Below are 26722 nucleotides of genomic sequence, written 5' to 3'. Positions count from 1 at the left end.
TTTTTTTGTGCAAAAAAATGTTTTGCTTAAATAAACCGTTGATCCCTCATTTCTTTATTTGAAGATTTTAATTCCTTAGTTTTTTTGGACCAATTTAGTCTCTTATGTTTACATTTTGCAACGTTAGTCCCTATGTCCAATTTAAGACTGAAGGCCCTTACATATTGTATAAGGGCCGAGTGTGTCATGATCTTGATCCTTCAAGCATTAATATACCTTTTGATTGCTCCCAATGTTTTGTAGTGAGATAGTTTGTTTGCTAGTTGAATTTTGGAGTGAGATAAATGGAAATAGAAAGTTTCAGAGTTCTGAAATATAGTTGTGAGATGACTTTGAAGCTTGGTTATAGTTAGTGGTTGGTTTGTGTGGTGAATGTGAACTGGGGAACTTGAATGTTTGTTGATCAGTATTTGAGACATTGAATTCAATTTTCCTACCAAAGGAGTAGTTTATGACTGGGATTGTAGTATGCAAAAACTAGGACCAAAGTTAGGTATTTGGGTATGAGGATAGAATGCGAACTAAGATTGTAACACCATAGTTTCTCTGAGGATGGTGTCTCACATGTGCTGATAGACAATAGTATACGGAGGATGGTAATGATGGTCTCTTAAGGAGAGGATGGCAATGATGGTCTCTTAAGGAACAAGGTCTTTAGCAAAACAGCACGGTGGTGTGAGGTGTTTCTATCTCATAAAAGAAATAAGATTGAGTTAGAAATAATATATTTAGAGCCATTCTTAACGAAATAAGAATATTTTTACTTTGTTCTCAATTGAGTCATTCTTATTTTTTTATTTTTTTGTTCTTAAATAAGAACAACTTTGGGTTGTTCTTGCCTTTTTGGCCAAGGGAAAGTGACGAGAGAGGTAAATGTTGTGGGAACAAAATTAGATATTATTAGACCCAAATAATAATAACAATGATGTTTGTCATTGTGGAAAAAAATATATGTTCTCATGAGAAGTTGTAATAAATTATAAAATAATGTATGAGATCCAAATAAAAATAAAGATTGTATTTATTGCTGAGATGTTCTTAGTAGTTATTTTGCAACTTTGTTTTTGATATTTTCTTATATTAAAATCTTCTTTTGTTAGCTTTTTATTTGGTACATTAATGATAATAATATTTTTAATTTAAAACATAATATAAATAATGTTAATTAATATTATAATTTTTTAGAATTTTATTATTATAAATTAAGTCAACCAGTCTATCTGATAACTTATTTGATTGGATCAGTGATCCATTACTTTAATCAAATCAATAAATGATATTCCTTTTGATTCTGTTTATTTGCAATTTCTTATCTTACACTCTCTTCTTTGAAATTTTAAGATATATTTCGTTGGGTCTAATGAATATTCAACATTTCGTAACAAACTACCAAATTGGATATTAGAGAAAGCATAGACCTGGTTTGGGTTCCTTTGCCCTTGAAAAATATAGTTTGATTCATTAGAAATCCAATTGTTTCTTATTTATGTATGTGATAGGTCCTACATATTATATGGGAAAGAGACTATACTTTCACACCTCTCAATACCTAACATCAGGGACATTACATGAGAGTACCTATGTTGCTCTATAAAGTGTCACTATATGTATAAATTGTTATGATTAATTGAAAAATAGTTAAGTTAAAACTTTAATAATTAAATATTTTCTTATCAATTAGTGACATACGGAGTGATAGACTTCTTGAACAAAAGGTTTATGACAGGGTTCTTTCAACTTGATTATGTACCTTGATGTTAACTATGGCATCAGCTTTGCTGCCACTGTTTCTACTCTCTCTCATGTTGCCTAATTTAATGGGATGATATATGTAGAAATTCTTACACAATATTAAGGGACAAGCAATGCTTTAGATGGTCACAATCGAGTTGCAAGAGACGGAGAGTGTTGAGGATTACACACAGGCAAAGATAAAATTTTATTAACTGAATGCAAGAAGTACCCAACCACGAAAATTTCTGATACTACATGAAGCCCTTCAAACAAGCTATAGGATTCACGGATAAATTTACTTCACCAATACCCCATACCCACAAACAAGCTATATGTTCCATTTCTCCCAGGAAAGTAAATGATTCGCTATGCAGAAGCACAGGACTGAGTCAATGAGAAATTAAAGAGAAACAAGTAAAGTAGCAAGAAATATGAGTACAAGATTTCTATGGAAAAACCTCCTCAATATGAAAGGTAAAAAATACCATCGGAGATCAGAAGCAAAGTTCCACTACGTAAAAAGGGTAATACAACAAATTTTCTTATAGTAATAAAGATAATAAAGAATATTTTCTTTCACATATACTTTATCAAATGAGATAAGAATTCTCATCAGATTGATAGATGACTCTTAGATTAAGCGCTAGATTATGGCAAATGAGGATGAACAACATGTCGGCTAGAAATGGTATGTCAAATGTACTATGAGAGAATAAACAAGATGAATTGTAGGAGAAAGAAGCAGGGAAATGTCGTGGTGGGACCATAGATGTATTATATCCAGAACCCCATAAGTTCATGTATTGGATTGGGACCAAGGTAAACATAGGGACCAAGTTGCCGAGTGTGGCTCCAAGATAGGTGCTGACAATATCTCCCTAGATGTTAGAGAGAAAGATCGCTTATGATTGTGAAGAAGATCTTGCTCCTAATCTTAGCTAGGTTTTAATGATGACAATAACACCACAAAAGAAGAAAAAAAAGGATAGAAGACATTGAAGACTTAGAAGCTTGCTGAAACAAGTGATCAAAACTTTTAGCTATCTAAGTTAGGTATTTCTATCCTAAAGTCATTTTTACTTTAAGTATTACCAAATGCTCAAAGGAAAAGGTTTTGAAAACATCAAACTTTGTTTTAAAAGAAGAACTAGTCTGGTCTAGTACAAACCATATCATCCATCATGCAATCCACTATACTAGCATATGAAACATTTGACATATACTTCTTCTCTTCATCTATCTTTGGACACTGATATAGGGAAAGCTTGAAGTCATTTGCCAATGGAGTGCTTACTACTTTAGCATTGCTAATATCAAATTTCTCTAAGATCTTTTCAATATAGCTTTGTTGGGAGAGCCACATTTTTCTAGCTCCTCTATCCTTGTGAATCTCCATCCACATATCATCAAGAATCTTCCAAGCAACCCCTAAATCTTTCATGTCAAACTCCTTACCTAGAACGAGTTTCAGCTCATTGATATCACTCAAATGATTAGCAGTAATCAATATATCATCAACATAAAGTAACATAAAATAAAAGAACCATCATCAAGACTTCTTACATAAATACAACGATCATACTCACAACGCTTGTAACCAAGCTTCAACATATAAGTGTCAAACTACTTGTACCACTGCCTAGGAGACTGCTTCAACCCATATAGAGATTTCTTCAACTTGCATACCATGTGACTCTGTCCAGCTGTACTGAACCCTTCTGGTTGTGTCATGTAAATTTTCTCCTCTAATTCACAATGGAGAAAGGTAGTCTTCACATCCATATGTTTTAAGTGCATATCCCGGCTAGCTACCAAGGCAAGCACTGTCCTGATAGGAGTGTGTCTCACGACTAGGGAGAAAATCCCATTGTAGTCGATCCCCTTCTATTGTGAATACCCTTTTGTTTCAAGACGAGTCGTGAACTTTTCCCCTTATTTTTCTGATACTGTTGGCTTCCTCTTGTGCACTCACTTGCGCCCAACTGCACGCTTTCCTGGGGGCAATGGGACAAGCTCCAAAGTTTGGTTCTTGTGTAGAGACTCCATCTCCTCCATCACGACACTCATTTATTATTCTTTCTCCTAGTTGTTTATAGCCTCTTGAAAGCTACATGGATCTCCTGAACTGATTTGGAGAGAAACTAAAGTCATATCCTCAAAGCTACATATCTCTATAGGTTTGATAGGACGCATATCCCTGTCTCAAGAAAGTAGATACTCTTGCACACCCGAACTCTCTGTCTGAGAATCATCATGTTCTTGACTAAAACTAGTGCATGGTTCCTTGCCTTTATTTACTTGAATCGTTTCATTGCTCACTAGAATCATATTTGACCCCGAAGTCTCTCCATTTGACCTGGACACCTCTGTCAAAACTGATTGTTTCAGCATGAAATCTTCATCAAACACTACATCTCTGCCCAACACGACTTTTCTAGAAATTGGATCCAGAACTTGAACTCCTTCACACCTTTGGTATATCCAATGAAGATACACCTCTTTGACTTGGTAACAAGTACAACCAAATATGGGTAACATATAATAACTGACTAGGTTACATGTCCATATTTCTTCTACAACTTTATCATCTAATGAAGATCGTGGTGATCTATTGATGACATATCATGCCTACTAAGTGCATCTTCCCAAAATCCTTTGAAAAGTCCAACATGCAATCCTATATATCTAACCTTCTTTGTAAGAGTTCTATTCATCCTCTCTACAACACCATTCTGTTGAGGAGTCTTCTTCACTGAAAAGTGTCTCTAAATGCCATGTTACTCACAAAATTTCTGAAACTATGAATCTTTGTACTCCATATCATTGTCTGACCTCAGGTATTTTATTTTTCTACTAGTTTGGTTCTCTATCTCTGCCTTCCAAACCTTGAACTTGACAAAGACTTCTGACTTATGCTTCAAAAAATATACACATACCTTGCGAGAAAAGTCATAAAAAAGGTAACAAAGTACCTAGAACCTCTTAGGGATGATTCCTAAGTGGGTTCCCATACATTAGTATGACATAGTCTAGAATGCCCCGAGTCCTGTGTTAGCCAGCCTTGAAACTAACTTGTATTTGTTTCTCAAGCACATAGTACTTGTACAAATCTAGCTTGCATTTGCTGACTCCCCTCAATAGTCCTCTTTTGCATAGTTTTGTTATGTCACGCACACTAATATGACCCAAATGCATGTGCCATAATTTTGTAGCATCATGGTTTGAATCAACTAAAATCTCTTCACCCACTCCAGCAACTCCACCTACAACTATTCTCTATAACAACTTGTAAGTATTCCCACCAGTCCTCTTACCCTTCATCACAGTCAGAGGACCTTTGCATACTCTAAGAATATCAATCTCCCCATCATTTCTATAGCTAAATGCTTTGTCTTACAATGCCCCCAAAGAAATTAAATTTTTCTTAAAATCTAGTATGTGCCTAACCTCACACAGCGTCTTCACTACACCATCATCCATCACAATTATGATTTCTCCCATGTCAATAATTCTACATGCTTAATTATTTCCAAGATACACGAGACCAAAATTGCATGCCCTATATGTGGTGAACTATTCTCTATTTGAGGTCATGTGGTGGGAACAACCAGTATCAAGTATCCACTCATCTGCATTATGATTTGATGATACAGATAATAGATCAACTTCACTGTTGTAACCAGATTCATGTTTCTGTGTAACATTTGTAGATATAGATACTCCATCTTTCCCCTTCGGCTTGCTAGGACTCCATTCATTGGGACAATCCTTTATTGTAATGCCCAATTTCTTTGCACCTATAGCACTCTACTCGTGTTCTTCCCCTAGAATTTGTTCTTTTCCCTTTGGCAGAACCTCCTCTGCCTTGTCTCCTCCGACACGTTTGGCTCCCTTTCACATACATGCCATCACCATGAGACCATTCCCCTACATTCTGTCTTCTTTGAGTGTGGAACAAAAATGCAGATGTGATATCATCTAGTTTGATTGAGTCCTTCCCGTACGCCTATGTTGTCACTAAGTGTTCATAGGAATTTGACAAAGAATATAGTAATATTATTTCTTTGTCTCACCATCAACCTTCATATCAAGTTTCTGCAAGTCATTGATCACTTGATTGAAAGTGTTGAGATGTTATTACAAATCAGCACCCTCCTACATCTTCAAGCTATAAAGTCTCTGTTTCAAATACAACTTATTTGTTAGAGTCTTGGACATGAATTATTTCTCTAATGTCTCCCATACCTCTGTTGGTGACGTCAAATCCATAATATAATATATCACCTCATCTGATAGACAGAGTCGTATGGTTCCCACAGCCGTCTCCTTTAACTCTTCCCAATCCAGTTGATCCAAACCATCTGGTTTATTCTCACACAACACTTTTGATAGACCTTGTTGAGCCAACACATCCTTAACCCTCCTTTCCCACAATCCGAAATTACCAGTTCCATCGAACTTCCCCACCTCAAATTTAGCACTTGGGTTAAGAGCCATCTGATACCCATTGTTGGGAACAAGTGAGCAATCAAATAATAAAAGAGTATAGAGAAAAGAGATTTGGTAACGAGGTTCAACCAATTGTGTCTACATCCTCGGGAGCATTGAGAGGCTACCAATATGTATTATTAGAGAATAAGGATTTGTGTTTGACTATTCTTCTCCTTGTTACATTAGGTTTACATAACATAAATATATAGTCTTCTAGCCTAACCCTTTTACATCAGCCCAAGCCATAACTTACATTGCCGTTATCTAGAGATATGAGTCATTTCACAACAATAGGGTATGGTGAAGGGAACTAGTAAAATTTAGAAGTTCTGTGCTTCTAAATTAGTTAATTTTGATGAGTGTAATCCGAGACAAAGTCTCAAGATGAGTATTGTAAAGTTTGACATTCATCATAGTCAAATCTCTTGTATTTTGCGAAAGGACTAGATGTAGCCTTCAGTGGACTAGAAGGTAAACCATGATAATCTCGGTGTTTCTCTTTTCCTTATACTATTTTATATTTTTGTACTTGATTTTTGCATACTTACAATTTCGTTGCATCTCTAAATCTTCCACTTTTGTAAATTTTCAAAAATCCTCATTAAGTACAGAAAAATCAGAAAACTAATTCACCATCCCTCTTAGTTTGTCTACTTGACTTACAATGATATGAGAAGTGAAATATCTTAATGGCATGTCTGTGATGTCATGGTGAATCATGTTAATTTCTAGCGGATCCACAAAAGCATGTGGGCGCTGTCTGACTTTGTTGCATGGTGTAACACAAATATTAGCTTGGATGCAAGGTGTAATGCAAATATTGGTGGAGATGAAGTTGTGACATGAGTATTGGCTTGGATAAAAGAGTGTATCACGAGGATTGAGTGGCATTGCTGCAAGATGTATGATCTGGATATACTCCTTATGGTGGAGTATGATAGTTCTTTTAAGCTATGATTGTCGGAGTAGACAATTGTGGCAGTGGTTGAGGCTTCCAAAAGAAGCTCTAAGGTTCACCTTGACTGAGTTTTGAAGAGGGCGTTTGTTGGTTAACTTTAGTGTAGAAGTTTCATAATATCAAAAGACTTCATAACAAGAGCTATGTGTTGTGTTATGTTAGACAATATCATAGGAAGTTGCACTGCAAGTTTAGAGAGCTAGACCGTTGGTAACATCATCAAATATACTTAGAAAGGCTTATGTCAAAGGGGAGCAAGATCTTATTTGGAGAAGTTGTTAGAGAATTAGGCATTGAGCAAGGTTGAGAGGGATATTCGCTAAGGTGAAGATTCTTGTGTAGATTTTCTAAGGAGTGAGATATTCGTCTATTTCAATCAACATGAAGATTGTTAGGGATGTTTGAAATATGTTATCGTATTAGTCTCACATTGCCTAGTATTGGAATGAAAGAAAGAAACCAATGATATATATTGGACTCAAGTCCCTTATAATATATGCACCAAATATAAGCAATAATTAGAAAAACCCCATGGGCCTTAGGCCCATAGGTGCGCTAGAGCTTGTAATCCTTATGCTCAATATGTTGGTAGACTCTCAATTGGATGAACCTTGTTATCAAATCCTCTTGTCTCGGATTGGATGAACCTTGTTATCAAATCCTCTTGTCTTCTTTTCTTTTATTTATTTTATATGTCATTTATTTGATTGCTTGTACCCAACGTTGAGCAACAATTGCTTCCGCTGCACTAACAGACATAATGCGACATATAAAGGACACAAGATGAAACTCAAGATTACTTTTATATTTATATCCTAGTTTACATTTCATTTTTATATCTTTTAGGTCTCATATTATTGATTTTAATTAGGATAGTTACATATAATGATTAAGCTAAAAAACTGATTTTAACCTCAGATAATCAATTAGTTATCGACTAAGTGACAAATGCATTTTTCCAAAAACTATTTTAAGTTGTAGTTAATTATTTATCTTGTTTAACTAATTGATTAAGAGGTTTTAAAAAATCTATAATTGATTTTGACTAAGTTTAATCAATTATATGGTATAATGATAAAAGCCTTATGCGATCTCTCAATATTTAGTTCCTTTTTAGAATGAAAATTTAGTTCAAGTGCTAAATCTATCAGATTAAGAACAAACTAGTGTAAATCTTGGAGAAAAAGAAAGACTCGTCATATTCATATTTCTACTCTTATTATCATCTTCTCTAATCTTAATATTCTATTTGGTCTTAGTTTGTCAATAGATTAGAAAAAAGTATGAAGTATTTTTGTATAGATCTTTGTTGTTATTTGCACAAGAATGTGTTTATCACAAGAACAAGATTTTCTGATTTTTACAAATGAAAGGAAAAAATAGATTAGAGGTAAGGGATTATTAATATTGAACTTTGTAATCATAGGATACAAAAAATGTAGGAGGTTGTAAGGAATCAACTAGGATCAAGGTTGTGAAGAAAGACGGTGGAAGTCTTTGCTCATCTATTTTGTATCAAACAATATATCCACACATTGAAAATTCTCAAATCTACCGAGGGACTGTATGCATTATTATTCTTGGCCTAAATCAATATAAAATATCTAGTTTCATATCTTCTTTTCCATATTGTTTAATTTTAGCATTTATATTCATTATTCAAATGAATTGTGTATGAATTGTGTATGAATTGTTTAGATTAAGATATTACAATTGATTTGATCAATCTTAAACCCTAAAAATTAAGATTGCATAATTGATACTTAATTGTAAGATAATTGATTATATGTAGTTATAAAAGCTAAAATAATCTATCTAATCAATTAAGTTATTGATTAAGAAGCTTAAAATTGAAATTTGTGATTAAAGCAAAGAAGTAGTCATACATCAAATCACACCCTTCAGTATTCAGAGCTCTTTTGTAAACCAACATTCAACACAATATTTACCTTGTGCAAAGAAGAATATATCTAATTTTCAGTTTCATAAGTTAAATAGGTGAAAATAAAATTAATCACACTAACTAAAAATCACTTACAAAAAATATGACTTTTCAAGTATCAATGGAACATCACAATTTTAGGAGTTTTTCCTATAATACATTTTAAAAGTTAATCTAATTGAACATAATTAGCCCTATAACAAAATCAATGGCAATTTAGCCATCTATATTTTTTATGTTTATAAATTTTACCATTTCTCATATCAATGTTAATATTTTATCAAAATATATCAATTTATTGCCGGAGATCCCTTCATAGTTATCAAAATCTTGATTTTTGGTTGGAATTTTGAGTAATTTGTGGTTAGGGTTATAAAAATTGAAAACTTATAAAATGATGAATATGGAAATTAGAGAGGAAAGAAGAGAGAAATAGAAAGTTGCATATAATATTCACTTTTCAGTATAAAACTCGGTATTGGATGCTTGGAAAGAACTGTCCATAAAAAATTTAACATATTCTGATAACAATTTAATACTTTATGATAGAAGGATAATATGGACAAATATAAAAATTACTAAATTGGCACATTCTTATATTAAAGAACCAAATTAAATGGAGAAACCTAAAGCCACCATTTTATATAATATGGCAAAAGAAAGATATATAAATTTCATTACACATTATTAACCAATTTGAATAAGAAATTGGGAACAATATGTATTTTTTTTTGTTTAGCCACAATAATACATGTCAGATCATCAAACTAAGTCTCATTGTTACTCATGTGAAGAGTGAAAGGTGAAACACTACGAAAATCTTAAAGATAATAATTTTATGAGATTTTTCCATTTATAAATTATTTTTCTAACCTCTTCATATTTATTGTGAGATTTCACACTTGAATATACTCAATAATAATTCCCTCAAGTGTGGATACCACACACGTTTGATCCACTTCTCCTTAGGTTCACCACGTCTCAGCCAAACTATCGTCTCTAGACAACTTGTTGGACCCAACTGAGATCGGGTATTCTCCAACCATCGAGCAATCTCATTGTTGCTAGACATTTGAAGAGTGACAAATGATACACCATATCTTAAACTAAAATCTTAAAATAATAATTCTATAAGTATTTTCCATTTATAAACTCTTCCACTAATTCCTCATATTCAATGAGTAACCCCAAACATGAATATATCCAACAACACCACTCAAGTTCAAGTTGAAAACATCTATAATAGAGTGAGTCTATATTTCCTCATAAAGATTTTATTCACATGAGTCAATCGCTTGCTTAAATGTAAACAAATATATATCTCTTATACCAATTACTCCATCCTTGGTGAACAATATCTAATGATCATCAGAATGATTTCCACACGGGGGAAATATTTGAGTGATACATATGATGGTCTGATCAATCCGGCAAAGAATGGGTCCACATAGGGATACATCTTGTGATCTTGCAGCAAAACATCAGAAACACTAATCATTCTTGCTGGCTGTGGAACTAAAGCAACAAGCAACAATACGCATTGGATAAAACAAAATAGAGTGATGGTAATTTGATAAAGATATTGTCCACACCATAGATTCGCTTCATCCACACAAAAACAAAATCCATTGAATTGAGAATTTGTTTCAGATCTCTTGCCCACTGCAGCCACCATTGGCAGTATTCAGCATGCGCATAAATATACTAATTCTTTTTTTGTTTGATAGGTAAGTAATATTGTTCTAAATTGCGATTGTGACTGTGATTGCGGTATTATTGTGATTGTAGTCATTACGTTGGTTATTACAATGCAGATTATAGTTATTACTGTATGTATTATTTTATGATTAAAAAAATATTTTTTAATTTGATGCAGCCTGATGCGGTCCAAATGAGGTCCGATGCAATTATGTTGTGACCCAATGCATTTGCATTTCAGCCTGATGCGGCTGCATCATTGTGATTTGGAGTTAGGTGATGTTATGACCACAACCACAATATTATGACCGCATCAGGTGATGTGGTCTGCAATTTGAAACGGTGATGCATAAATATACTAATATCCAACATGGGATAGAGGCATTGTTTAAAATTGCGGACTGCATAATGCAGTCCCAATATTGTAGTTGCGCTAACTGCCTAGACAATATCACATTGCAAATGCAATGTTATACTAGATCATAATGATATGGTCGTATTAGGTCGCAACACAACTATATTGGGCCACATCAAGTCCATCAAATTCAAAAATATTGTTTTACTCACAAAAACTTTCAGACTACAACTGTCGTAATCTGTACTACAACAATCACAATATCTATTATAAAAGTAACCATAACTATGACCACAATTACAACCTCATTCATAATTTAAAACACTGAATAAAAGTATATGGGTAAATTGTCTCTTAACCTATGTGGGCTCCAACACATAAGTCGGAGTAAGGAATAGGCACATGGACCAAAAAAATTCGAGATACGTAATATCTTTTTCAATTTACACATGATATCATGCAATTATTTGGACTATTGATCTTGCTTTGAAGTAGTCTTACACATATACTCACATATTCACACTATCCCCAATAAATGTACTTCGATCCATATCGGTAGCCATGCATATGGGGTTCTATAATATAATTTGAAATTTAGTTTTTACATCAATTATGATTCTCACACTACGCCAGATATCGTAACAAATAACAATCATTAAATGATGCAAATTTGAATGACGTTATTGAAAATGAGGTGTAAGAATATCAGTAACACATATTAAAGCAAAAACGTTATTAATATAGATAACTTCAACAACACATTCTTAAAACAATGCTGTTGAATATCAGTAATGTTAGCACATTCTCTCTAAGGGCGTTGAGAGATTTTTATTTTTAATTTGTTGTGTTCATAATTGCTGTACATGTGGAAGGAAATTGAACTTTGGGATGGATAGGGATAGATATAGAAAAGAGAGAACTCTCATGGTGGGGCTGATCCCTTGAGTTGAACCTAAAGAACCAAAGTGAATGCACCAATAACGAGGTATATGTGTTCCAAGTTTTCCCCAACATCATAACGCGGACCACATACATATAGAATAGTAAATATAGATAATATGATGAGAATTTGTAGTCCCCAAACTTGTCATAACCTCATTCCTAACCAATCACAATAAAGTAAAAAATAATAAAGTTATGAATATTTAATTTTTTTAACTAACATGATATAATATGATTGATTTGAGACATGTTGTGGGATATTAGATCTTTGTCGGAGGGATCATAACCAATTAGAATCCCCATTTTATATTATATTTTGTGGAAGGAGAAGAGCTTATATATAGAAGAGATAGGCATGCATGTTTTTCCCTTTATTTTTAAAAGCAATAGTGTAATTTTATTATAAACAAATGGATAAATGTATTATTAAAATTACATTTTCTTTTATATTTTGAAACATTTATCTCTAAAGATCATAACTCTTATATCATAATTTTTAGTTGGACAGAACATTTTGGATTTCAGTTTCTTGCTTTCACTCCATGGATTAATTACTCACCGGCGCTTGACACTTTGGATCCATGTATAAAATAATACTTCATATAGTAGCTTATATATACGACATTGAGAGTTGACCATTCAACTAATTTATAATATGAAGTCAAGATCAATTATGAAGTGTGTAATTTATTTGATTAATTATATTTAAATTGTTTCGTTTTGACAATAATGTTTTCATGTTTTAATAATGGTGATATTAATTATTTTAATTTTTAATATATGTTGCACACCTTGCTTCTGGATCTTAAATCTGTTACTAATTATTGTCCCAAATTAAAGCCTAAATTTTATCCCACACTAATTACAATGAATTAAAAAATAAAAACTAATGAATGTTCAATTTTTTTAAATTAATCTGATATATTTTTATTGGTAGGGAACATGAATTAAACATGGTTTAAGACAATAAATCCAAATTCTATATATACATGCATGATAAAGACTACTATAGCTCAAGACAATTTTAAAATTGAGGAAGTAGAAGAGGGATAATGTTGTGCGTTATAAATATATACTTAATTAATAGCCTATATAAAAGCGAATAATGGAAGAAGATCTATCGATAAGTTATCTAATTCTTAAGGCCAAAAAATTACAATTTTTTCACTAAAAATAATCATCCTGAAAATTTTCCCGCTGTAAGTATTTTAGAGAAAAGCTGTAGCTTTTAAATTTGTGTGGTGTTTTTGCTGAACTTTCATTTGGTTTCTTTAACAAAAAAAGAAAGCAAGAACAAAAGAAGATCAAAGAAAGCAACTCAGGTGTAGGAAATGAGAACACATAGCTTGAGAATGAAGTTTGTTCACTAGTTTTCTATCTCAAAAGGAGATACTTATTATTAATTTAAAAGATACCTAATGATGTAGAAAGGCATATACTGATATGCATGACATGTGCGTTTATACATATACATGGCATAAAGCCAAGAATGCACACTGAACCATTATTGGGTTTGTAAACATACGTATATCTTTTAAAGGCGCATAGGAGTTTAACTCTCCTTTCCACTATAGTTCAAATAATGGAATATGAGGAGAATGAGAACTTTGTTAATTTTAAATATTATTTTATTAATAAATAATTTAAAATTATATTTGTTAAAGATATATTTTTATCACATGTTGCAATCTTCATTCAATATCGATATTTTTAGTATTGAAGAGCATCTGAATTTGATGTATATCATTTATAATAATGCAAATAAGTAATTTCTCAGACAAAGAGGACCCAAAGCATGTTAATTTCTCAGTTTCATTATATAAAAAATACAAAACCCCCATGCTATGTTATTTATATTTAGTGTAAACCAAATTCATTTATTCTAATTTAGTATTACATGAGTATATATGTACAAAACCTACAAATTTAAGATCACAATAAAATGTCATATTTACTGATTTTTGGAGGTTGTACTCCCAAAAAAAAGAGAAAGGAAAAACATTTTCTATCATTACTCACTAGAGTAACTGAAAGTGGTTTTACACTTCAGTGAGTTCAGTCTCCGCGACAGAAAATAACAAGTAACAAGTACCTAGAAAGAAGATAAGCATTTATCCAGTAGCAATGAAAACATACTTCATGAAATGAGATTTTGTCGAGGAACAAATTAAACATGAGAAGTTTAACTGAAATGTACAGTTTAGTTTAAAATGTATTGAATGCATTAGCTTGAATGAAAAACACACGCTTGCAAAATCAACAGCAAGCATGTAGATTAATTGGTGGGGGTTGTTCTAGCTTAATCAGATACTACACCTTGAATTTGTCAATAAATACAATTACATTAAAACTTGATAGAGATAATTTTTGCGTTCATAATAATTATAGGTGATAGAAAAGGTTAATGTATTATTGATCAATTGAGGCAATATAAATAGTCTTATTCAAGCAAAAAACATAACGGACAACTAATTTCAATGCTTATAATGTGCCTATTAAAACTAGCTTTATTCTCCATAAACACTAAAGCAAAACAACCAAACAAAAAACAGATGAAATATACCTAATAATCTCTATCTTAAACTAATGTATCTGCGTTTTAGTCTCGCTTGAGCGAGCAGAATGACTGTGACCCTCGCTTAAGCGAGAAGCACACAATGATTTGACTTCCAAAACTGTGTCTCTCGCTTGAGCGGCACCCTCTCGCTCAGGCGAGAGACACACAGTGATTTTGACTTTTAGAACTGTTTTTCTCATTTGAGCGGCACCCTTTCGCTCATGCGATAGACATGCAGAGATTTTGACTTCTAAACCTGTGAATTGTCACTTGAGCGACAACCTCTCGTTTGGGCGAGAGTCAAACTTGATGCTTTCTCATTTTCTTTAGTAACTTCAACCATTCCAAGCATGCTACGAAGTTTCTCAAACTGCTCCAACTTTATTGGTTTTGTCATGATATCTGCAATTTGATCCTGAGAGTTGAAGTAGCTCAGCTCAACAACTCCATCATTCACCAAGTCTCTTAAGAAATGGAACCTTACATCATTCACCGAGTCTTTTCTTAAACTCCATGTTTCTTCAACACCCTTCTGAGCCAGATGCATTGACAGGCACACAATGATGCTACTATATACTCTACTTTCGTAGTGGAAAGAGCGACCACTAATTGTTTCTTTGAGGACCAAGAAACAGCAACAGACCCTATCATAAACACAAATCCAGAAGTACTTTTCCGATCGTCCAAGTCCCCGACATAATCACTGTTTGTAAAGGTTATGAGTCTCAACTGGTTTTCTCCTTATAAAGAATCCCAAATCAGTTGCACCCTTTAAGTACCTTAAAATTCTTTTTGTTGCAAGCCAATGTGACATAGTTGTACTGACATGAATCTGCTTATTAGACTAATACCATATATCAAGTCAGACCTAGTGACAGTTAAATACACAAGACTTCCAACTACTTGCTTAAATAGAGTTTCATCAACTCTAACTCCACCTACATCCTTGGACAACCTCATACCTGGGACTATTGGATTCTTTATTGCATTACAACCTCCCATGTCAAACCTTGCTAATACTTATTGTGCATACCTTCTTTGGTAGATGAAAATTCCATATGATCCCTCCTTAACTTCTATTCCAAGAAAATGTCTCATCCTTCCCAAGTCGGACATATCAAATTCCAGCATCATTGAATTTTTAAATTCATCACCCATGGCTTTATCATTCCCAGTAAAGATCAAACCATCAACGTAAAGACTTATTATTAATATCTTACCTCCTTGCAACTTTGTGAATAGTGTGTGTTCACTGAGACACTTCTCAAAACCTTCGCGCACAAAGTAAGCTTCAATTCTGCTGTACCAAGCTCGAGGCGCCTGTTTAAGGCCATATAATGCCTTTCTCACTCTATAGACTTTCTCTTCTTATCCTTTCTTTATGAATCCCTTAGGTTGCTGCACAGACACTTCCTCCTTCAGCTCCCTATGAAGAAAAGCACTCTTCACATTAGATTGATAAAACTCCCAACTAAATTTTGCAGCAATTGCGAGTATCACACGGATGGTATCAAGTCTTGTCATTGGAGCAAATACTTCAATATAATCTATTCCATGGCGTTGTGCATACCTTTGTGCCACTAGCCTTGCTTTGAGCTTTTCTACATCCCCATCTTCGTTAAGCTTAGTTTTGAATACCTATTTAACTCCAATAGGTTTGACTCCTTTAGGCAGTTTAGTAAGTTCCCAAGTTTGATTCCTCTCTATGGCTTCAAATTCTGCTAACATTGCTTCTCTCCAAGTTTTTCTCTTCATTACTTCTTCAAACAAACCGAATCATTCTCAGTCATCATCATCATCATTACATTCATATTTGCTTCTTCAGATAAACCTTCTCCTGTTTCATAATCAGCCATCCAACCTGATGGTCTTCTTCCTCATTCACCCTTCCCTTCAGCCAATTCTCCATATGTATTTTGCTCATTTGAAGATGCAGGTGCCTCTGTCGAACTACTATTCAAACTGTTTGAACATGTTTCACCATTTTCCTCTTCATTTGGGTCATCCCTTCCATCATTGTCTTTCTCATCTTCCCATTCTAATAAATCTTGCTTGGTTTCTTCTTTTGTTCTGCCCAAGTACCAACATTTTTCTTCTTCAAAAGTAACATCTTTACTGACAAAGATCTTCTTTGAAACTGGATCATATAACCTCTTGGCCTTGGACTCATCACTGACTCCTACGAAGACACATTTTATACTCTTATCATCCAACTTACTCCTCCTTTGGTTTGGTAAATGAACGTGTTCTGTACATCGAAAAATTCAAAAATACTCCACTATTAGTTTCTCACTACTCCTTGCCTCTACTGGTGTTTTGTTTTGAACTACTACTGTTGGACATCGATTTTGAATGTGTACACACCATATCACAACCTTGGGCTAGAATGCTTTAGGAACTTGCTTCTCAGTTAACATAGATCGAACAACATTCATAATCGTGTTGTATTTCCTTTTATCAACAACTCTATTTTGTTGAGTAGTATAAGCTGCTGTCAAGTGTCTACTGATGCCCTAGGATTGACAAAGTTCTCCAAACTCGTTTGAGGTGAACTCACCACCCCTATCCATCCTCAAACAAGTTATATATGCATCTATCTCAATTTCAACACAAGCCTTATATTTTTTTAATGTTGCAAAAGCTTCTGACTTCTCATGTAGGAAATAAACCCAAGTTTTATGAGTAAAATCATCGATAAAACTTAGGATGTACCTCTTGTTACTGTTTGAAGCAGGCTTGATAGGACCACATATATATGAGTGCACTAGCCGAAGTTGCTTTGATGCTCTCCACAAGCTCTTCCTTACAACAAGATTTCTATGCTGCTTGCCGGTTAAGCATGTGGTGTATATTTCCTTAGGAGATTTAAGAGAGGGTAAGCCAATCACCATTTTCTTGTAGATAAGTGTTCTCATCCCCTTTGATTCAAGTGCCCAAAGCGACAATGCCATATGTGAGCCTCTTTATCTGATTCATCTTCAGCTTGCAAGCACAAGGAATTTTTTGGTCGCATAAAGGCCGACGCGTGAAACATTCTATTCCCACTCATGTTGGTTTGCATAATCAAACCCCTCATAGGATGAAATACTTTGCAAGTCCCGTCTTGAATTAAAATGGCTAACCCCTTCTCTTGAAGTTGTCCTATGCTTAACAAATTGTTTTTAAGCTCAGGAACATAGTAGACATCAGATATTACGTGGGTTATGCCTTTCAATTGCATCCTTATACTTCCTTTTCCTGCCACTACCATTCTCATATCATTCCCAAGCTTTACTGTCCTGCTGAAATCTTCTTCCAAATTTAGAAACCATTCTTTGTTTCTTGTCATATGGTTACTGCAGTCCAAGTCAAGATATCATATCTCTTCTCTCTTTGTTTGATGGGGTTCGTCATAGGACATCAACAAAATCTCTTCTTCTTCTTCTTCTTCTTCTTCTTCTTCTTCTTCTTCGTCTTCTTCTCCCAACTCAGCATAATTTGCCTTCTTTTCCCAGCTATGACACTCATATTGAAAGTGCCCCAACCTATGGAATTTGAAACACTCAATAATTGCTCTGTTTAGAGGTTGTCTCCCTCTACCTCTGCCACGTCCTCCTCTAAACACACCTCAACCCCTTCCTCTTCTTGATCTATCTTGTTGAGCCAGTTTCAACACATATTCTTCCTCTTGATATCCCTGCATTCTTTGTTCATGGACCAGTAGACTACCATGCAACTCATTAATGCTCAAGGTACTTAGATCATTTGTCTCCTCTATTAAGCAAACAACATAATTGAACTTAGCTGTCAATGATCTAAATATCTTACTAACCACTGTACTCTGCTCCATTGTCTAACCATTTAACTTCATATTGTTCACCATAGTCAAGGTTCGTCCCAAAAAACTGTCTGCATTCTCTCCTTCTTTCATGGCAAGTAGCTCAAACTCCCTTCTCAAGGCTTGAGTAGTGCCCTTTTCACCTTTATGGACCCTTGGTACTTCTGTTTCATTGAATTCCAAACTGCCTTCAACGTCCCCTTGTTAAGAATTTTTTCCAGGATTTCTCTATCAATTGTCTAGAATAAGAAGTTCTTGACCTTCTTATCTTTGATTTTGGCCTCCTCCATGACCTTCCTTTGCGTTTCACTTGCTGGTGCTGTCCCAATTGCCGCATTAGGAATCCCTTCATCCACCAGGTTCCACATCTCCTTGCTTTTGAGAAAATTCTCTACCATCATTGACCAATAATCATAATGACCATTGAACCTTGGAATGGATGGTTGTACAAACTTATCTGAGATTGACATCTTATCTCTCTCTCTATGTTTAACTCACACTTCTTACACAGTCCACTCTTTCACTCTATATCAGGCCCCTTGTGGAGCTCTGATACCAATTGTTAGAATTCAGAAATTGAAGCAATAGTATAAAGAAGAAAGGTTGTTGTATTATTGATCAATTGGGACAATATAAATAGCCTTATTCAAGAAAAAAAAAACATAACCGACCACCAATTTCAACGCCAATATGTGTCCATTAAAACTGGCTTTATTCTCCATAAACACTAAAGCAAAACAACCAAACAAAAAACAGATGAAATATACCTAACAATTGTTTAGAAAGAGAGGGAAAAAGTTCAAAAACACATACAGTTAGAAGTGTTACCATTTGTTGTAGCCGACTGCGACTAGGAAGCCTTCAACCACCAGGAATTCCAATTGTTATTAGGGATGAGAAGAGTGTAGAGCCACAAGCGAGACACCATATCTTGAAATAAAATCTTAAAGGAATGGTTCCATGAGTCTTTTCCACTTATAAACTCTTTCACTTCTCCCTGATATATATCATAAGATTTCACACTTGAATAAACTCAACAATTTCCCCCTCAAGTGTGAATATCACACCCTTACTGATTCGTTCCCCTTTAAGTTCATCATGTCCTAGCTGAACCATCGACTCTAATACAAATTGATAGAAACAAGCAGACAATCAAATAGTAAAAGAGAATAGAGAGGAGAGAATAACACAAGGATTACAAGCTCTAGCACACCCATTGGCCCAAAGGCCCATGAGATGTTTTTAATTGGTGCTTATATTATGTGCACATTATAACAAGGGACTTGAGTCCAATATATAACATTGTTTTCTTTCCTCCAACACTAGGCAATATGAGACTTCATACAATAACATATTTCAAGCATCCCCAAGAATATCCACCTTGATTGAAATAGAGGAATATTCAGCTACTTAGGAAATATACGCAAGAATCTCCAGATCGGCGAATATCTCACTCTAGCTTACTCAATACCTATTTCTCTTTAACAGTTACTCCATATAAGATCTTGCTCCCTTTCAACATAAGTATTTATGAGCATCATTGACAATATTACCGAGACCATAACTATCTAAACTTGTAGTGCAGCTTCTCGTACCACCATCTAACAGAACACGTCACATAACTCTCCATTGCTAAGACGTCTTTCGATATAATGGAACGTCTACACTAAAGTTCAACAACAATCGCCTTCTTTAATACTCACTTAAGTTGAACCTTTGAGCTTCCTTGAAAAGCCTCAACTACTACCACTATTGTCTACTTCGACAATCATAGTTCAAACGAACTATCATACTCCATCATAAGGAGTATACCCACGAAACACACCTCACGTTAATGCCAACCAATGCCTATGTGATACCATTGTATCTATAAGCCAATGTCCATGTGACATGTTGCATTTCTACTAATGCATGTGTTACACCATGTATCCAAGCTAATGCCTTTGTTACGCCTTGCATTCAAGTCAGTCATTATTGTGAACTTTTGTGGATCTGCTTATAATTAACATCCTTCACCATGACATCACGGACATGTCATTATGATATTCAAGTTCTCGTGTCAAACGAGATCATTCTCTCCAACATCTAGAGATATTGACAATACGTGTCTGAGAGCCTAACTCAATACCCGAGTCCCTATCTTCATCTTGGTCCTAATCTAATACATTGACTTATGGGTTCTAGATCCAACACATTTATGGTCCCTGCTACGTGATAGGGCCAATTGCAAGTGCACGATTATGTCGTCAAGTAATAAAGTATCGATCCCACGAGGACTGGAAAACTCCTTTAATTATAACAATTAATTTATACTTAACTCAAATAAGGAATAAAATTGAATTCAGAACAATTGCAAAGAATAATTATGAAAATAATCAAAAGGGATTGAAATCTAATTTAGGAAGAGTTCCCAGGATAATGGTTACCACCTTTACACTTGCAAATCCTTGTTTTGCTCCTTTTCATGAACTTTAGGTTGTGAGGGTGAATTGCTCTTTGATATGTGTCATCCTCTCTCGAGCTCCACACGTGTACTCAATTGAAGTCGCACCTACTCTCGTGGTATGATTATCAATCAAATCCTTTACTTGGATCTTTCTATCCAATCGCTTCGTAGCAACCCAAGATGAATTCCAGAAACCCCCGAGAATCCTAATACTACTCTCGTGAGTTAGGATTCTAGTTTGAATAACTAAATGGTCGGATAGTTGGGTTCACCTCTCGGTCCTTCCCTAATGTATCTAAGAGCTGTAATTTGTTGGTCAGACAAATCACACGAATAAAACCAAGTTTAATGATTCAAATCACAACACTCAATGAAATAGAATCCCCAATGTATCTAAGAGGTGTAATTTGTTGGCCAAACAACTCACATGAATAAAACTCAGTTTAATGCTTCAAATCACAACACTCAATGAAATAGAAGTAAGAACAAGTATTTATTGAATGTAAAAGGGAATAGCCCCAATCCTAGAAACAAAGAGAATTACTCACTCATAATGTAGAAGAGAATTCCAAATTCTAAATTAGAGAATTGTAATGTCAAGTGTATATTGTAAAATCCTTGAGGGAGAACTCTTATTTATCCTAATTACAAAATATTGGGCTAAGCCCAACAAAAAAAAATCTAAAAGTAGGAATATAATATATTATCTATGACTTCTTTTGGCCCTTCAATTGTTCTTCGCATAACATCAAACACGTATTATGTCTAACTTTCACAATCATGTATGAATAATGATATAGAAACTATGACCCAAAATAACAAGCAATCTCATGTTTATTTTGAAACAATCCAGACATCAAGACAAGATAATCATAAACAAATTTAATTCAAGCTAAGTCCTTAATTCATGATAATTGCATGAATTAGGGTCACTCTTCTGTCATCACTCTCATGTGTTTAAGGGTCATAGTGTTTCGCTCAAAAAATTTCATGAAAGTAAATTACCATATGCTTGACTATAGACCAAACCGCCACAGACTATATTCGAATGCATACAAAAATCAAGAGGTCATGAAATGATTGTAATAGGCCAAGGTAAATGATTTAAGGTGAGATAGTCAAAGAAAGGATAATTCAAAAGACTTACAAATGTTTCCCAAAATACTTAAACCTTTTAGACATCTGATTGAAGCATTGATATTATCTTGATAGGCCTTACTTTATCATGACATTTTTTCATTCAACCTTTCTCTTTACAACACACTTTTTTTTCCAGTCCCTTCTCTTTTAGTATACTTTGTATATCTTTTCTTTTTTTTCCATTTTTTTTATTTTTTATTTTTTTCTTTTTGTTGAGATTTTCTACAAGAGAATGGATGAAATTTATTTATTTATTTTCTTTTTCACATTTTTATGGATTCTTTCATCACACATGACGTTTTTACCTTTCTCATTGCTTCAACCAAACATCATAAATTACCTGAAACGCCAATTTTAGTAGATATGAAAAATCATTAAAGTTCAGGCTCAAAAGTGGACAACTAATGAGTTTTCAATGTTTATAGCAAGCAGTTGAAGGTCAAAAGAAAAAATCCTAATTGCCTCTATCATTTTAATGCATACATATAGACTTCAATCTTGAAACAATCACAAATCAAGTTATAGAATATACAATCATAGAAAATTATGCACTCATGAAAGAAAAAAAAAAGGTTTTATGTAATTGTCAATTCAAATCAGAACCCTTATTGTGTTTGGCCCAAGATTCTCACATTTGGTACATTCAGCAAAAGTTATGAAACAAAGACCTTTATTTAACCAATTTTAATTTACAATTGTCAAATATAATATCTTTCATGTTATTATTCTATCAACAATTTTTTTCTTCAATGAGGGTGATAGATCAACAATCATCATTCATGTATACTTTTTCATTTAAAGTAGATAGACAATACATATAACAAATTAGGGGATAGATGATATATGAGACATATGATAATGCATGATAATATGAATATTCTACCTAAAAAAATTAAAATCTATACGGTATACATGAAATGAATGAACTATCTAAATACAAAACCCCCTCAAGCTTAGAAATTTACATTATCCCCAATGTAAAAATCTAAACAATAAGAGAAAGAAAAAGGAAACTCACGGATTAGGTATGAAGTGTCCTTAACTCATGTGCCAATTATAAGTGGTTGGCTTCATTGGGTGTAGTGGAAGTACCTGCAAAAGAAGATAAAAATGTTCCAAATGGCCATATGTCCTAGATGGACTAGGTGCAAATATCCTGGGCAACAACACTATTTATTTTTGTGGCCGACACTATATACATCCCCCTACAAAGGCTCCAAACTCAGGGAGGCACTAAAACCGATACTAAAACACCAAAGTTAATGAATTTAAAAATGTACCTCTAGCGTGGGTTGCCTCCCATGAAGCGCTCGTTTAACATCATTAGCTTGACGGTTGATCTTTGTAGCTCTTGTAGGATCCAAGAGGGCTATGTTTGTTTCTTTCTCCATTCGCTCATCTGCTAGATAATGCTTCAAACGTTGACCATTCACCTTGAAGTTTCCCCTTTCCTCATTCCATATCTCAACTGTTCCATAAGGGTAAACCTTTGTGACTCTGAACGGACCTGGCCATCTAGACTTTAGCTTCCGTGGAAAAAGCCTCAATCTAGAGTTGAATAAGAGAACTAGTTCCCCTACTTGGAATTCTCTGCGGAGTATGTTTTTGTCATGTCATCTTTTTGTTCTTTCTTTGTAAGTACGAGCATTCTCATAAGCATCCAACCGCAGTTCTTCCAACTCTTGCAGTTGAAATTTCCTCTTTTCTCTAGCAACTTTCAGATCAAAGTTTAGCAATTTGACTGCCCAATACGCCTTATGCTCTAGTTCCACTGGAAGGTGGCAAGGCTTACCATAAATCAACCCGAATGGTGACATACCAATAGGTGTTTTATATGCAGTACGGTAAGCCCATAAAGCATCATCAAGCTTTGAAGACCAATCATTCCTGCTCCTAGATACCGTCTTCTCCAATATGCTCTTAATTTCACAATTTGATACTTCCACTTGACCACTTGTTTGAGGGTGATAAGGGGTACCAACTCGATGAGAAACACCATACTTCTTCAAGAGGTTTTCAAAATGTCTTTCAATGAAGTGTGAGCCTCCATCACTAATAACCAGCCTCAGGACCCTGCTCCTAGACACTGTCTCTAATATGCTCTTAATCTCACGATTTGATCCTTCTACTTGACCACTTATTTTAGGGTGGTAAGGGGTACCAACTCGATGAGAAACACCATACTTCTTCAAGAGGTTTTCAAAATTTCTTTCAATGAAATGTGAGCCTCCATCACTAATAACCAGTCTCGAGACCCCACATCTTGGAAATATGATCTTGGTAAATAGTTTGATGATTATTTTAGCATCATTGTGTGGAGATGAAATTGCCTCCACCCACTTAGAAATATCATCGACTGCCACCAAGATATATTTGTTGTTGTTTGAAGTAGGAAAATGTCCCATATAGACAACTCCCCATACATCAAATATATCCACCTCAAGGATGGGGTTCATTGGCATTTCATGCCTTTTTGATATGTTCCCCACCCTTTGACAAGAATCACGTGTGAGAACAAAATTCCTTGCATATCTGAATATGTGTGGCCAAAAGAAACCACATTGGAATACCTTTACTATAGTTTTGAAGTACTGAGATGACCTTCATAAGAGGCAGAGTGGCAAGAACTCAGGATCTTTGACACTTCTTCTTTTGGAATACATCTTCTGTAAATACCATCAGCACATAGTCGATAGAGGTAAGCATCATCCCAGATATACTTCTTCAGATCTGAGAAGAATTTCTTTTTTTGTTGCGGTGACATTTCAGGTGGAAGAATTTTGTTGACCAAATAATTTACAAAGTCAGCATACCAAGGTGCCTCTACAGTGTCGAGGAGGAGTTGCTCACCAGGAAAGGAATCATCAATAGGTATGTCCTCCTCCTCCTCTCCACTTGGATGTTCAAGCCGAGATAAGTGATGTGCAACTGGATTATCTATTCCCTTTCTATCAACAATTTCCATATCAAATTCTTGCAGAAGGAGAATCCATTGGATGAGACGTGGCTTGGCTTCTTTCTTACTCATCAAGTATCTCAGGGCTGAGTGATCAGTATGGACTATAAATTTAGAACCTAGTAGGTAGGATCTAAATTTTTCGAAGGCAAACACAACAGCTACTAGCTCCTTCTCTATGGTGGCATAGTTGACTTGAGCTCTATTAATTGTTTTGCTTGCATAGTAGATTACATGCATATTCTTGTCCTTCTTTTGGCCCAACACTGCTCCCACAACATAGTCACTAGCATCACACATCACTTCAAAGGAAAGATTCCAGTCTAGTGATTGCAATATTGGTGTAGTGACCAATGTCTCCTTCAACCTGCAAAACGATTCTAGACAAACATCACTACAATCATATGCAATATCTTTCATTAAAAGGTTAGAAAGGGGTTTCTCAATTTTTAAAAAATCTTTTATGAATCTGTGGTAAAATCCCGCATGGCCTAAGAAAATCCTAACACCTTTTATGTTAATTGGTGGTGGCATATTTTTTATCACTACAAATTTTGCTCTTTCCACCTCTATCTATTTCCCAGAAATTAAACGCCCCAACATAATACCCTCACGCACCATGAAGTGACATTTTTCCCAATTTAATACAAGATTCACTTCCTCACATCTCTACAATATTTTTGTCAAATTTGTTAAGCAGTCATCAAATGAAAGTCCATAAACAGAAAAATTATCCATAAAAACTTCCATTATATTTTCTATGAAATCAGAAAATATTGCAGTCATGCATCTTTGGAAAGTGGCTGGGGCATTACATAGCCCAAAAAATATTCTCCTATAGGCAAAGGTGCCATAAGGACATGTGAAAGTAATTTTATGCTGGTCTTAAGAGTGAATGGGGATTTGATGGAATCCTGTGTACCCATCTAAATAGTAGAAATATTCATGTGTAGCAAGCCTTTCAAGCATCTGATCAATGAATGGGAGAGGGAAGTGATCTTTCCTACTGGTTGTGTTTAATTTTCTATAATCAATGCACATTCTCCAATCTGTGACTTTTCTAGTTGGTATTAATTCATTTTTCTCATTTTTCATAACAGTCAATCCTCTTTTCTTAGGAATCAGATATAGGATATATTACCCCATCATGTAAAAGTTTCATTACTTCTTTCCTAACCACATCTTTCATATTAGGATTTAGTTTCCTCTGGTTTTCAATTGAAGTTTTATTGTTAGGTTCCATGAAAATTCTATGCATGCAAAAAGAAGGGTGTATACCTTTTATATCATCCAATGTGTATCCTATTACTTTCCTGTGCATTCTCAGGACCCTTAGCAATTTTTCAGTTTCCAATTTATTTAATTTAGTATTAACAACAACTGGATAAGATGAATTAGGTCCAAGAAATTCATACTTGAGGGTGGAGAGGAGTGTTTTTAATTCAACTTTAGGTGCTTTCCCCTCCTCCCAATCTTCAGATTTGGGCATTACCTTCAAGGTCTAATCTTGCGGTTGTGAGGAAGTGTTGAGCTCGCATTTAGAAATTCGATAACCTCAACCACTACCTCATCAACGTCCGAAGTGTCACCATCTATTATGCATCTCTCTATGGGATCCTTAGATTGCACTCTACCTGTTTCCTCTTTCACAACTTGGTTCAACATATAAACCTTGAAACATGAATC

The 26722-nt window shown here is 34.5% G+C and overlaps 1 pseudogene; it reads right to left on the bottom strand.

The window, feature by feature from the left end:
* LOC109326334 lies at window positions 23314–24542 on the bottom strand (annotated as a pseudogene).

The sequence above is a fragment of the Lupinus angustifolius genome, chromosome LG14 (assembly GCF_001865875.1).
Source record: "Lupinus angustifolius cultivar Tanjil chromosome LG14, LupAngTanjil_v1.0, whole genome shotgun sequence".
NCBI lineage: Eukaryota > Viridiplantae > Streptophyta > Magnoliopsida > Fabales > Fabaceae > Lupinus > Lupinus angustifolius.
Note: the sequence above shows the minus strand (reverse complement) of the source record. Positions and strands in the feature narration are given on the sequence as shown.